Consider the following 15,738-nt stretch of genomic DNA (forward strand, 5'->3'; position numbering starts at 1 on the left):
CGGCTGTTGTTGCGCTCTCCTTCTTTTTCTTTCTTTATTTTCTCTCGCACGAGGCCGCCGGGCGGACAGAAGCACTGGCATTTCTCACAAAGCACCGGCTTTCTTTGGCGCGTCCTGCTCCCTTTTCTACTCTCTACTGAGTTTCTCTTAAGGGCGCGGTTCCCAATTCTCCTGCTGCTCACACCTAGGTGTGATTTCCGACTGGAGGTTTGACATTGATCCCTCATAACGCTTTGGGGTTGTCGATCTCGGTCAGCGCAAGTTGTTTTGCGCTTACGTTTCCAATGATGATGATGATGATGACCTGAGACAAAAAAATGGCACATACCCACGGCGGGGGTTTGGCCAGGGTGCATTTTAAATTTTAAATATTTATGTTCAAGGACTGGGGTATTCAGGTAAATATGGATCTTTAACTAGAATTTCGAAAAAATAAAAAGGAAAAGAAAAGGTAATGAAGTCGTACCTAGCATAGGAATCTACCTGTTGAAATTATGTAATCATGAATAAAATTGCAAACTGGTTTTAATGCATATCTCTTGACGCTTGCTCCAAAGGAGAGGAGACCTGGAATGGTTAGTGGTAGGCCTAATCTCGAAAGGGGAGTTGCTAAGTAAATTTTGCGGAGAGATGCGAACCTCCGGCAGAAGAGAAAAAAAATGACCTATGGATTCAATTTCTCTGCAATACTCACAGAGGTTAGTAGCGGATAGCCCCGAACGACATAAATACAGATTTAGTTTCGGTAATCTGCAGCGCAAGAGAGTCATAGACACTTCACATTGCCTTGAAACATACATGCGGCCACGCCAAGGCCATCTGAGGTGTTGGTAATCTGGTGCAGAAAGGAGAGGCTCGTTACTGAGGTGATGGAGACGTTGGAAATTTTGAAATTGTGCTAAAGTTAAGTAAACGGTATTAGGTATGAATGGAACAAGAGGTCCACTAAGAGCGGATTTTGCTAAAAAATCTGCTTTTTCATTATATGTAATACCACAGTGGCCTGGGACCCACTGAAAATGCAAATCTGAAACGTGAGGAGGAAGGAAAAAATATAGGAAACGGCAAAGCAGAATGTCTTTCCAATTTTCGAGCGATGACAGCACGGATAGGCTGTCAGAAAGAAAAATAACTTTAGAAATATTTCTAGGGATTTTAGTCAAGGCCAACTCAATGGCCAGAAACTCAGCAGTGAAAATTGGCGTATAGTATGGGACTCGAAATGAATAACTCCAGTCAAGAGCCTGGGAGTATATGCCAATAGCTGCTTTTTCATCCTGCTGAGACGCATCTGTAAAAATGGTAATATGGCTCGGAAAATTGTCTAGGTAATCCTCTATAAGGGCATTTAATACATTGGCAGACAAGTGCTTAGCATTCCCTGAGAGGGTGTTATCAAATGAAGTTATAGTATCAGGCCGCCGATGGTCAACTTGTACTAAAGAGGTTACTGATACTGAAAGTTTCGACAGCCGGGAATTAGTAAACACAACCTGAGGGAGCTTATACCTAGGCCAAATATAATCAAAGAAGTATGATGGGATCGAAGTAAATATGGGGTTAGCCACTCCAGGGACTGGCTCCAAAGACCTTAAATATGTTCGCACAGTTAGAAGCTGAAACCGCGAATTTAGATTAGGTATCCGAGCTTCCAAGTATAGCAATGCATTGGCCACTGATTTGGACAGACCTAAACAAAGGCGCGGAGCTCGTCGTTCCAAAACAAACAGGGGCTCAAGCTTGTACCTTGGGCACCCAGAAAAGAGAATGGAGCCGAATTCAAGTATTGGTCGTACGTAGGTCTTATAAAGCAAGAGCAAAGTGTCCCGACGTATACCATATTTCTTATTGCTGATTCTTATCAACTGGCCAAGGACACGTTCACCTTTAAGCACAAGGCTTCTAATTTGAGGCCTCCAGTCTAACTGTGGGTCGTATAATACACCCAAATATTTAATAGAATCAACCTGCGGGATTAGGACAGAATGATAAGACAAGTAAATGTTGACGGGGGATGTCTGTGGGAATACTAGGACGGCACATTTGTTGACATTTAAAGTTACCCTAAGGCTGTCCAGCCAGACCTCCAGGGAATTTAGATAATCTTGCAGCAATTGATATAGGGTTTGAATATTTGTGGCAGAAGCAAAAAAAGCTATATCGTCTGCATACACATAAACTTTGACAGCGGGGTGAATAGGAATGTCACGCATTAATATATTAAACGATAACGGCGACAGGACTGCTCCCTGGGGTACACCTCTTGACTGGGTGTAAGTGTTGGAATTTAATGCATTCTTTGTGCAGAAGAATGATATACCCTTTAAAAATTCCCTAATTTACGCAAAGATGTATAATGGAGGATGTAGATCAGCTAGCTTGTGAAGCAAAATGCTGTATTCTATGCTGTCATACGCCTTGGCAATATCTAAAGTAACTAGAGCTGAAACCTACATTTGCCTCATGGCAACGCTAATATGACTCTCCAAGTCAACGTGTGCGTTCCAAATCGAGCATTCCTGTCGGAATCCAATCTGAGCCTCGCTAAAGCCTTGGAAGGATAGAACATGATCCGTGAGACAAGAGCAGACTATCCGTTCTATAAGCTTAACTAAATTTGAAGTGATAGCAATCGGGCGAATGTTGTCGAGATCAAACCCTTTACCCTGGTCTTTAATTAGCAAAATATTTTTCGATGTTTTCCAAGCTTGTGGAATCCAAGCTTTTTCCAAAGACCAATTCATGATCTGCAATAGGTCCGAGGCAAAGTCTTTGAATAGTATTTTCAGCATAGCAACATATATTCTGTCAACTCCAGGGGCAGCCGATTGCAGGCAATTAACTACAGACATTAATTCAGATATATAGTTACCTCAGTGAAGTTTATACCAAACTGCAATCGGGCTGTAGAAAAGGTAGTGCAAGCTTGAAATCGCGCCGCAAGGCCTTGGATTCTAATTGATCTAATTCATCTTTTTTAGACAAAACAGTGAACTGGTTGGTATGAAAGGAGGGCAAAACTTGTACGTTCCATGTATCTATAGAGAGATTTCTGGTTGACTGGGTTAGACAAATAGATGTTCAGATTTGCGTTATATTATTCCTTAGCCTTGGACATTGTTCTTTTAAACGAAGCTGCAAAGAACTTGTAATTAATCCAGTTGTTTGGGCAGTGATTATGAGCTAGGCACTTCCATGCGGCTTTCCTCTGACGATAGGCTTTTTCGCAATCTTCATTCCACCAGCTCGAAGGAGTCCTGTTTTTAATGGCAGACTGAACTGTAAACTCTGATCGCCGAGTTGCGTCTAAAACTGAAGACAATACATCAGGACCGCAATTCGATTTATCAGAAGGGGCAGATGACCTGAAGGCCTCTCCTAGACATTTCTTGAACAGGGTAATGTTGACAAGTTTACACGATGTACCAGTTGACCTAATCGGATTACATGCAATGTTGAAAGTGATAGGGTGGTGGTCACTTGACGTACCGAAGTCTATTGTAGACCACGATGATACTCCAATACCATTTGTAGCTAATGTTAAATCAATAGCTGAATGAGAATTTGCTCTCATATAAGTATAAGCGCGACTATTATAACATTGATTATCATTTCCAGACAGAAACTGAAGAGGGAAATGATTATAAGTTGGAGGCAGTTGCAAAAGAATATGAGCAGGCATTATCATTTTACTACCAGTCGTGTTTTATGAAGGATTTGCTTTTAAAATATGGGCATAGTGCTGTTTGTTTAGATGCCACCAACAAGACAACAGATTATATGCTGCATTTTTTTTCTTTTTTTCATAGTAGTGAAAACTCTGACATAGCTACATGGCTGCCGGAGCTTTCATAGTTCAGTTCGAGACTGCATCTTGCATAGCAGAGGCACTTTCTGTCTTGCATTGGTGCCCAGAGCTAGAGCTTTAGTACTGGATGGTGGACTGTTGCTCAGCAGAAATGAGAGCAATTGAAGAAATTTTCCCAAACAGTGCAGTGATGTTTTGCGAGTTCCACAGGGAACAAGCATTTGACCGGTGGCTAAGGAAAAGGAGAGTGAAGTAGCTGATAGTGAGGGTGTGCTTTCTCTATTGAGGAGGCTGGCCCATGCCATGTCCCAGGAGGAATACATTAAAACAGCTCATGAATTGTGACCATTGGAAAAATACTAAACTGAGGAGTTATATGGCTTGCCAATGGTTACCACTAGCAGACAAATGGACCATGTTCAACAGAACAAAATACTCAGTTGTGATAACCACCAACAATGGCACAAATTGTTGAAAGAACATTATTTGAGATCCAGGAATGGCAAACAAAGCTTATCATTCCTAATATGGACATTAAAAGCCAGTTCTTGCCTGAGCGAAAGACACAATTCAACCAGGAACAGATGAGGAGGTCCTCAAAATACCGGAGGTATCATGATACCGTACCTATTTACCTACACAATAGACCTCCACAAGTCAGAAAGCACATCATGCAACGGTTGGACACTGCCCTGCAGTACACCCAAACTGATGTACATAATTCACTCGAAAATGGTGCGTTTAAAGACAGCTCCAGCACAGCTGGTCAGTATCACACTGTAAACTTTAACACACCAACCTGCACATGTGCAGACTTCTAAACTGTCATGTAAACACTTCTGCGCAGTTTTCCAACTGACTGAAGGCTGGGGCTTTGAGAGGCTTCCTGAGCATACACCAGCAATGTTCAACTGCGCCTTGAAACGGGGTCAGAAGAGTCGAATGAGGTGCCACAGCTCTCTCCACCCAAAATATCAGGCAGAATTCAACTCGGTATTTTTCCAAAACCTTAAAAACAGGGGCTCGGAGCCTCGAGGACAAGGCTACAAAATGCGACTGACAGGCTGAGAAACATATGGCTGTATACCGGAGTGACCAGGAAAAACTTGATGCTGCTTATGAGCATGTTTCAGCAGCACTCAATGCACTATCACAGGTGACAGTATCCACCAGTGGTCTCCTAATCAAGGAATCCCCAATATAAGGGTGTTCTGGACAGGCAAAAAGACAAACACCCACTCGGCCACTCCTAGACAAATTAAAGTGCAGCAGAGCTGGGCTTACAGAATCCTCGAAGACACATGGAAGAATGTTGAAGAAGGTAGATGCACTGAGAAAGCACATAGAAGTACACGACATACAGATTTGAAGAGTAAATCAGCGCTAGAATGCCCCATCGTTTCCAGCTCCAAAAATGTGCTATTTCTTTCATTTCATTTTGTACCTTCAAGCTCCCCTGAGGTGGCATTTCATAAAGGGTAGCATAATAAGAAGTTAAAAGCAAAGCCTAAGATTACCAGCAACACTCTCACAGAATGTACACATATAGAATAATAGGTTACAGCTGTTATGTGACGGACAGTTTTGGTTCAGTTAGGTGCCATATCCTACGAAAAAAAATAGCATAAAAATATCATGATGCGGGCACGCTGTTGTGATATTTGGAGTGTGTTTGACATGAAGTAAGACTGTGCCAGTGATATATTCGCGCTGTGCTGTGATCCCTGTATTTTATAGACTGTGTTCTGCTTGCTGTATTTTACATTCCTTTTGACAAGTGTGTAAAAACTAGGAAGAGATGCCAAATTCTGTGTAAGCCCATCTGATCCACTGTGCCATGTTTTCGAAGTGATATGCTTTCGACCACTGATATGTCTGCGGTCAGCAATAAAATACTTCAATACTTAAAAGATACGTTTTGTGTCCAACCGGACAGGAAACGGCAAGAGATCATTCGGCTGCGCCCTCTCTTTCATCTGTCTGTGTGCAACAAATCAGCACACCACAACATACTGCAAATCCGACTGGGGTGTTCGGAGCACGGCATTTCTCATGGTGTTCTCTTGTCACTACTAACTTCGTAGAAATATATAGCAGCGACCTGAAATAGCTGCAAGGTTCACACAAGCAGCATTCTTTTTTTGCAATTAAACTACTGCACATATTAGGGTAGCTGTTGCGAAGCAATGAACACAAGGTCGACATCAAAATGAAAGAGAACACAATTTCTCACACGCTTACTGTTTCACTAGATTCCAAGGGACGAACAAAAGCAGCCAAACTGCAACGATGGAGAGAGAAGCAATAGTACGACCGATCCCAAATGCGTATGACCACTCCGATGTCTATGACCTAATTACAATCATGTTCTTGACATGGCATGCGAACATGGTTCACTTTGTGCTTAATTCAACTCTAGCCACCGGACACCAATTAAATGCATGCTCGGAAATGAAAGAAAAACAAGCGCCCAGTACCGCAAGTGCGCACAGCAGACGGCTGTTCAAGAAGAACTCGGTGCACGTCTGAGAGCCGTCGACAGGGACAACAAGCGGAAGAGGAGGGAGAATCTACTCAAAATGAAACTCATGAGAGCCAAGCATGCTCTCCACATGAAGAACGCAAAAGAACTTCATGAGATTGAGTGCACGAAGAAAAAAGCTAAATTAGAGCTCATACCGTGAAAATAGCTGCCCCCCCCCCCCCCCCCCCCCCCCCAAAAAAAAAAAATGTCTCAAATGAAAAGAAAAATCTTGCACATTGTGTCTGTGTATCATGTTTTCCTTTGCTACACTATGAAAAATGCTGCTGAATAATGCTTGCTCTGGTCCTGAAGCCACTCACCAAGCCAGCAGAAAGCGGCTGTTCAGCTTGTAAAGCTGGGGCAGGGGGCTGCTGAGGGTCCGATATGGCCTGTGGGGGGGGGGGGGGGGGGGGGAGCAGGAGGCATTTCTTCCCATGAATGGTTCCGGCCAAAGTTTTGCAAAACAGCACATGCTGTGATGACGATTACAGATGTTGTTTCTATTTGCAGCTTCATATCTAAGCATGGAAATCTTCTTTTCCATACGCCGAAAGCCCTTTCCACAGAGTTCCTTGCTCTTATCTGCGACTTGTACCTGAATAAAGAGAAGTTTGAAATTTGGATGAGTAGGCATACAATATTGTGACCTGTCACATTCACTTACCTCTACTCTGGGCTGCCTCTCTGTCCAGGATCTCTCAGCGGAGTCATTAGGTATGGCCGGCAAGCGTACCCCATATCACCAAGGAGTATGCCAGAAACACTTCCTTCTTCATAACGAACTCTTGCACTGCTGTTATCAAAAATTCTGCTGTCATGTGCCGAGCCTGGCCAGCTTGCAACTGCGTCAAAAAATTCCAGCTGAGGTCCTGTGATAGCCTGTAAACATACGAGAAAAAAAAATAAACATAAATGATTGTGTTCCAGATGTCATGTTTTTCTGCACCTGATATGAAGTCATTTCTAGGACGACCATGAGTAGCAAGTTTCCGTTGTAACAGCAGTAAAGTACACGGTCGTCCACTCTTTAAAATGCTACTGCGTCGGTCGCAGCCGCACACCACAGCGAATAGGCAGACGACTTAAAGCAGCAGCTTCTGGTCCCTCTACACATTTGTACACATCTCACTTACCTGCACATTGATTGAGAAGTATCCCTTCCTGTTTTGAAATACTTCCGTGTCGTCTCCGCCCGGGCTCTTGATACGCACGTGCGTGCTGTCCACACAACCTATCACTCTGGGAAACTGTGCAATCTTGCAAAAGTCATACATGACTCTATGCATGTTTCCAGCTTTGGGGAACTTTACTAGTGCCGGGTAAAAAGTTGCGGCTATCATCGTTGACACTCGCAATACAACCCGGGAAACTTGGCTGTGAAACATTGATAAGGTCTCCAGAGACCACTTAATAAGTCCCCTCTCCGAAGAAACGCAGCGTCACCAGCAGTTGCAATAACGGCGGCACAGGGCAACCCCGTCCGTCTGTGTTCTGGTGCAGTGGCAACATAGACAGAAGCTTGAGCACAGCAGTCTTGGAAAAGCAGTGCCGGGAATTCCTGGTTATTGTACACCTCTATTGGGTTCTGGAGATCCCTAAGGTTCCACCGAAACGGGTGCGCAAAACTGTATGCTTCATTCATGGTATCTTCTGAGCGGTGGGCAAAATTGACGAACTCGCTGAAGCTGTCTTCGTAGTACGCTGCCATGTTGAATTCTGAGCCGGAAGGTGCCTGGGATGGTACCTTAAATGGCTCCCTTTACGTGAAATTTAAGTTGGGCTAAAGGAGGCCACTAAGGACAAGGCCTGTTTATGAAATGCGTTAAGGAGCTGGAAAGGGAAGGGGCACTAATGAAAAGGGCCAGGTAGGTTTGTGAATACGGCGGTAAACCTTTTTTATCCCCACGATATAAGAAAATTGCCCATGCCGCGGTCGCGGCCAGAATGGTTCAAGTGGTATTTCTCCCTACCCCTGCCTTCGCCTAGACGAGATGTTGCGACGAGGTTTGAAGAAAAAAAAAACTTTTTAAACACATAGTACAACGTTATACAACGAGAAGGCGCTGCGCGCTCAAAAGCAAATGAAAACAAAAGAAATGGTAAGGTCACATGGTTCGCACGGTAGAACCTCTGTTATAGTGTTCTAGAGCATTGGACAGGATTGGATTGGACTAGATTAGATTGGACTGGGTTGGATTGGACTCGATTGGGCTGGTTTGGATCGGACTGGATTGGTTGGATTGTATTTCACTGGAATGAACTGTACTCATGGAGGAAGGAAACAACTTAGGAGAGGTCCTTGCCATTCCCAATGCATTGGAGAAAGTGTGGCGGAAGTGACGTCAAAATTTGGGGTTAGCCAAGTCGGGCCATTCCCCTTCATGGATCACTGCCTTGTCGTGGCGGAGGGGCTTTAGAAACTTGATGAAGTCGTGAGCTCTGCTGTGTAGGGCCACCCAAGATAGATAGGTCACGGCAGAGAGTTCTGACAAAATGTGATTCACTGGAGAAGGTAATGGCAACCCACTCCAGTATTTCCTGCCAAGAAAACCCTATGGCCAGTCACAATACCATTATCGATATGGCGCCGGAAGATGAGCCCCCCAGGTTGGAAGGCGTCCCACATGTTACTGAGGATGAACAAAGGGCGATTCCTAGAAGCTCCAGGACGAATGAAGCGGCTGGGCTAAAGCCAAAAGGACGCTCAGTTGTGGATGTGTCGGGAAGCGACCGGAAAGTCCGATGTTGCAAGGAGATATATCACATAGCAACATGGAATGTAAGATCTATGACGCAAGGTAAACTGGATATCGTCAAGCGAGAAATGGACAGATTGAACATTGATATCTTGGGTATCAGCGAGCTCAAGTTGACCGGAATGGGAGAATTTAACTCCGGTGACCATTATGTCTTTTATTGTGGGCACGAATCCAAGAGAAGGAATGGGGTCGCTCTCATAGTAAACAGAAGAATGGGCAAAGCAGTGCTAGGGTACAACCCCAAAAACGACCGAATGATTTCACTTCGGATCCAAGGTCACCCTTTCAACATCAGTTATCCAAGTCTATGCACCGACCACTGCTGCTGAAGAAGCTGACGTTGAAAGATTTTATGCGGACTTACAATGCCTTTTAGACCGCACCCCATCATCAGACGTCGTTTTTCTCATAGGAGACTGGAATGCTAAGGTCGCGAGTGAAGAAATATCCGGAATTACAGGCAAGTTCGGTCTTGGTGAGCCAAATGAAGCTGGGCAGAGGCTAGTAGAGTTCTGTCAAGAAAAAAACCTGACCATAGCGAATACTCATTTTCAACAGCACAAGAGGCGCCTGTACACATGGATTTCACCGGACGGTCTGTACAGGAATCAGATCGATTATATTATTTGCCGGCAGAGATGGAGAAGCGCTATACAAGCAGTAAAAACAAGGCTTGGGGCCGATTGTGGCACCGATCATCAGCTTCTTGTTGCCAAAATTAAGCTTCGATTGAGGAAAACGCAGAAAACTAGAAGGCCTTTCAGTATGATCTGGATCAGATTCCATTAGAATATGCTGTGGAAGTGAGGAATCGATTTCAAGAATTAGATCTAGAAGACAAAGAGCCCGAAGAGATGTGGACTGATGTTCGTGATATAATACAAGAAGTTGCTACTAAGGTAGTTCCAAAGCAAAAGAAATGCAAAAAAGCAAACTGGTTATCTGAAGAGGCTTTGCAAATAGCTGAGGAAAGGAGGATGGCAAAAGGTATGGGGGAAAGAGAAAGATACAAGGTTCTCAATGCGGATTTTCAGAAAATAGCAAGGAGAGATAAGAATGCCTTCCTGAACATACAGTGTCAAGCAGTGGAGGACAACAGCCAATTAAGGAACACAAGAGCTCTGTATAAGACAATCAAAGATATCAAAGGAAGCTTCTGTGCTAAGCTGGGCGTGATAAAGGACAAACGAGGCAAGGACCTCACTGAAGCCTCAGAGATAAAGAAGAGGTGGCAGGAATACACAGAACTGTACAAGAAGGACCCGGATGTGCAAACCCAACATAAGCCGGTTGTGATTACTGATCTCGAGCCGGGCATCCTGAAGAGTGAAGTTGAATGGGCCTTAGCCAGCCTTGCTAAGAACAAAGCTAGCGGAATTGATGGTATTCCAGCTGAGTTGCTTCAAAACCTCAACCACGACGCTGTTAACACACTGCATACATTATGTCAAAAGATTTGGACAACCCCGCAGTGGCCACAGGATTGGAGGTCAGTTTACATCCCCATTCCGAAGAAAGGCAGTGCCAAAGATTGTTCCAACTACCGCACGATCGCGCTTATTTCGCATGCCAGCAAGGTGATGTTAAAAATCCTGCAAGGTAGGCTGCAGCAGTATGTGGATCGGGAGCTTCCGGACGTGCAAGCTGGGTTTCGCAAGGGCAGAGGAACTAGAGACCAAATTGCCAACCTTCGCTGGATCATGGAAAAAGCAAGAGAGTTCCAGAAACCCATTTACTTCTGCTTTATTGATTATGCGAAAGCGTTTGACTGCGTAGATCACAGCAGATTGTGGCAAGCTCTCCAAGAGATCGGAGTTCCAATTCACCTCATCTGTCTCCTCAGGAACCTTTATGAAGGGCAAGAGGCCACAGTCAGAACTGGGCATGGTCTTACTGATTGGTTTCCGATTGAGAAAGGGGTGAGGCAAGGCTGCATACTGTCGCCCTGCCTATTTAACCTATATGCAGAGTTAATCATGAGGAAGGCCGGTCTGGACGAGTCTTCAGCTGGAGTGAAGATTGCTGGAAAACGTATCAACAACCTTAGATATGCGGATGATACCACTTTAATGGCAGAAAGTGAAGTGGAACTCAAGAGACTTCTGATGCGCGTACAAGAAGAGAGTGAGAAGTTTGGGCTTAAACTGAACATTAAAAAGACGAAGATCATGGCGTCTTGCCCTATCAAGTCCTGGAGCATCAATGGACAAGAAGTGGAAGCTGTGACAGATTTTCTGTTCTTGGGCGCCAAGATTACCTCGGAAGGAGACTGCAGCCATGAAATTAGGAGACGCCTGCTTCTGGGAAAGAGAGCAATGGTTAGCCTTAACCGCCTAGTAAAGAGCAGAGACATTAGACTGCCAACCAAGATCCGTATAACCCGTGCTATGGTCTTTCAAGTTGTGATTTATGGATGCGAGAGTTGGACTGTGAAAAAGGCTGACCGCCGAAGAATTGACGCGTTTGAATTGTGGTGCTGGCGAAGACTCTTAAGAGTTCCTTGGACTGCCAGAAGATCAAATCAGTCGATATTGTTGACCATAAACCCTGACTGCTCATTGGAGGGTCAAATTCTAAAGTTAAAGCTCAGCTACTTTGGTCATCTGATGAGAAGAGAGGAGTCGCTGGAGAAAGATTTGATGTTGGGAAAGGTTGAGGGTCGCCGGAGAAGGGGTAGGCAGCGAACGCGATGGTTAGATGGCATTCTCGAGGCATTGCAGATGAAGCTATGTGATGTTAAGAAGATAGTGAGAGACCGGAAAGCGTGGCGTGACATGGTCCATAGGGTCACGAAGAGTCGGACACGACTGAACGCCTGAACTGAACTGAACTGAAGTCGGGCCATTAGCAACCGCGACGCGTTGCTATGAAAACTCGGGCCACTAGCAACAGCGTTGCTAAGGGCCCTAGGTACGTGTAAAGTCCATTATCGAGGGGCTTTAGGTACGTGAGCGTCGCGAAGAAAGGGTAAAGGAGGAGGAGAGACGTTGCAGCGTCCGGTCGCGGCGCGGCCGCGCCGGCTTAAAAAAAATGACGTCAGGGCCTCTCCTAAGCTTTCCTTCCTTCATGACTGCACTTAAGTCCTTCCTCCATGCTGGGACTGGATTTGATTAGACTGGATTGGCTCGGATTGAATTGGGTTACACTGGATTGTATGGGATTAGATTGCATTTGAGAGGAGTAGGCAGCCCAGCCTAGCGCCAAGCACACGTTTAAGCTACCTATAGGATTCAGTGGCTCGCTGCAAGGTTTATATATAATAAATACCGCCGTAACCATTCTTCAACAGACCTCTGCCAACAAGCCCAACTACCAATGTTAGAAAGCAGAACCAGATATGAAAGACTAAAAACTGTTTACCTCATTATCAATAATTACCTAAAAATTAATAAATCAGACTATTTTGAGATCAAAACTAATGAGACATCAAGGCATCGTCATAGTAGGTTCATTCCATTGCCGGCTATAAAAAATAATTGCTTCAAGTTTAGTTATTTCCCGCGAACTTGTAAGGACTGGAACTCTCTTCCAGATTCTGCTGTTCGATCATCATCATTATCTGAATTTGTACTAAAATTCGCCATGAATAATGCCAGTGTTGCCTGGATTTTTGCTGGACAGCCGCCCTGAATCCCTAGCAATCCCTAGGTCGGATTGTCCCTTCATCTATGGCTCTACCACAGGGTGATGAGGTTCTATTGCTGTTGTGTAGGATGGCTGTTGTTCTGATTCCTGTGTAATTCATTTTTGTTTTGTTTGTGTGTGTATTCAGAGACAATTTTTGATTGACTATTGATCTTCATCGTCTTCTATATTGCTCATTTTTTGTTTTGTATTTTCCACTCCTGTTACAGCCCCTTATGGTGGCTGACAGTATTAATAAATGAAATGAATGAAATGAAATATCCTGGCTATGGTGGCTAGATGCTAGAAGGGGGAGGTGACGCCAACGCGGACGGAAGCCGATCCTCCATTTCAAGCCGGGTGTAGGCGGCGCTGTTGGCCGTAATGCGATGCATGGTACGCGCCGCTCGCCTTCAGGAACAACGCGTCGGCCTTTCAGTGATGTTCGTTAAGTCTCTCTCAGTTCCCGCGTCTCCGTTGCTAGGCAACGGCCGGGCACGCGCAGAGCAGACCCATGTGGCACGTACTGCGATAATCTCTCCCTCCAAAAGGTGCGGCCCCATCGCCATACACCAGACGAAATTGTGGATAAGACATACTAGACACTAGATAGTGTTAGTGGCGTTGCACAATGGCGGGAGAGACTCCGTCAAAGTAGGGAATTGACTTGGCTAGGCCCCTTCCGGTTCCACCTGGTAAAAAAGAGAAGCCTCAGTACCAATCGGCTTTTATCGGCAGGTGGCCAGCTTACACGATACACACGCAACACACGTCTTAGGACCCGGGATTTAGGACTGACATGAACAGTCGTTCCTTCAGGGAGTACTGCCTTAAATGTAGCCAAGTGAACATGTACCTGCCGTTTTTATCGCATCTCAAGCACAGGCGACCGATAGTTTTGAACCTTGCCTGTTGCACCCACACAAATGTTGCGGCTCTACGACAACAGTTGCTGCTGCAGGATACTGACAAGAACATAATGGGAGCCTGACGACACTGCATCGCGATCCATGGCCATACTGACAGGCAAAACGTTGGGCAATTAGGTTGTCATGCAAAAGTCTGTACTCACGACCTCACCGCGTCCCTTTCGCAATCCGCGCCCGAGCCCCTGAGCCATTAGCCAGTAACAGCCACCTTCCGATCCGGCCATCATCATCATCATCGCAACTTTTTTTCCTTGCCTGTTTTTTTGTTGTTTTTTTTTGCATTTTGTTAACATCGAATAGATGCAATGATACACGACCGGCTTTGTTACCAAGTAAAAAAGCCGGTCGTGCAAAGATGCAAACTACTTTGCTAGGGCGGCTAGCCACCCTAACTTTGCTCTCTAAACAACATGGCGATCAGGGCGCGAGTCGTGCTTGCGGTACGGTGTCTAGATGGGTAGGTGTGCCGACCGGCGGGGGTAACGCGTGCCTTTTCTTCATGACGCCGCAGTGGCGCCACCAGCGAAAGCCCGGTTCATGACCGTTTTCTCCGGCCGTCGCCACGCATGACAGAAAGCGACTCGCTTCACTTTTTTCCAAGTGCAAATGAGTTTATTGCAAACAAGCTGTCTTACGGGAATAGGGAAGGGATGTAAACATATTACAAAGGCAGGGGAGCCGAGTTTAAGGCTGTTTTTTTACGTACAGTGTGTTTGCTGCGTTCCCGATTTTTCAGGCAAGCAACTCCATGACACTGTTATGTCACTTCCTCGTTCTTAATTTTTTTTTTTCATTACATGTTCCACGCCATCACAAGGCAACGCGAATATATATTAACACAGTGCTCAGCTGTGATTTATGCGTGTGCATGGGCGTAAGCAGACCTTGCGAATAAATAAAATAAAACGAGTGCATAAGCTTGTATTGCAAAACGGTATCTTCTAGCTGAACTTTTGAAAGGGCAATAAATGACATATGCACACATTAGTGTTTTTGAGTCAGTGAAGTAACACACCCCAAAATCATGCCTATGCATTCAAAGTACGCGTCTCAATTTCAGGTGTTTTCTTTTTTTTTTTTTTTTCGCGCGTTTTCACGGGTCAGGTTCTTGCTCGAAGTGGAGGCGCATGAAGCGCTAACCGCATGAGGCGACAATTCGCGGCGACATGCTGCGCGACGCCGTCGCGCGACAGGCCTAGGGCCGCCAAAGCATTGCCGCTCGTCGCCGTCGCTCAATTTCTGGGTTTTTAGAAAATTTCGCGTGTCGCCCGGAAGCAGCTCGCGAGGCAGCCAATCGCAGAGGGCTTTAGGGTGCTCAACTTCCGTTCTGGCTTTCTTTTTCTTTTTATTGCGTGTGAAGTTAGTTTTCCCAGTCCGGTTTGGGCGAAGAACCTGGTGCCTTCACGCGCTCACTTCGTCTGATCCGTGTATATATATGAGTGCATCGAGATAATTCAGTAAAAGCTTGGAAGGGTAATAAAAGAAAGAAAAAGGTTAGCGTGGCTTGATATTGTTAATTTCCGAAAAGAGCAGGAGAAAGTCGCTGCTTGCAATGCAAGTCGGCATCGCAGTGTATAGTAACGCACCGCTGCGCTGTGACCCTTTAAAATACGATGCGTTACAAGAAATTTCATCAGTGTTTTATCGTACTTCATGCTGTTTAGTGTTAAAAATGGGATATAGAGTGATTGCATTCCCCTTGACCGAATGACGAGGCGGCGGTAACAGAGCAACGCTGAAAACGCGCCTCTGTCGCTGAGCGCCGTCGCTCCGTGCGGTTAGCACCAGCGACAACGACGGGCGTTGGCGGCGGCGTCGCGCGACGGATCGCTAGGGGTTGTCGCCTCATGCGGTTACCGCTTGATAGAGTAAAACTTGACGACGCTGTTAGTGATCTCAATCTTATGCTCCTCACAACCGATCATAGGCGGAGGTTGCAGAAAAGAGGCGAAGTCTGCGAGACTTTCTCGCCTCAGTGACTGTGAAGCAGTGACTCGAGAGATGTCACGAGACTGTTCAAAGCATCAGATGGGAATATTAAGTTCCCCATGCTTACGTGGGTGTGAGAGCGGCCACAGGTGGAAGGGGAGCTTC

The sequence above is a fragment of the Amblyomma maculatum genome, chromosome 8 (assembly GCF_055883805.1).
Source record: "Amblyomma maculatum isolate TAMU_Amacu chromosome 8, ASM5588380v1, whole genome shotgun sequence".
In the NCBI taxonomy this organism is placed as follows: domain Eukaryota; kingdom Metazoa; phylum Arthropoda; class Arachnida; order Ixodida; family Ixodidae; genus Amblyomma; species Amblyomma maculatum.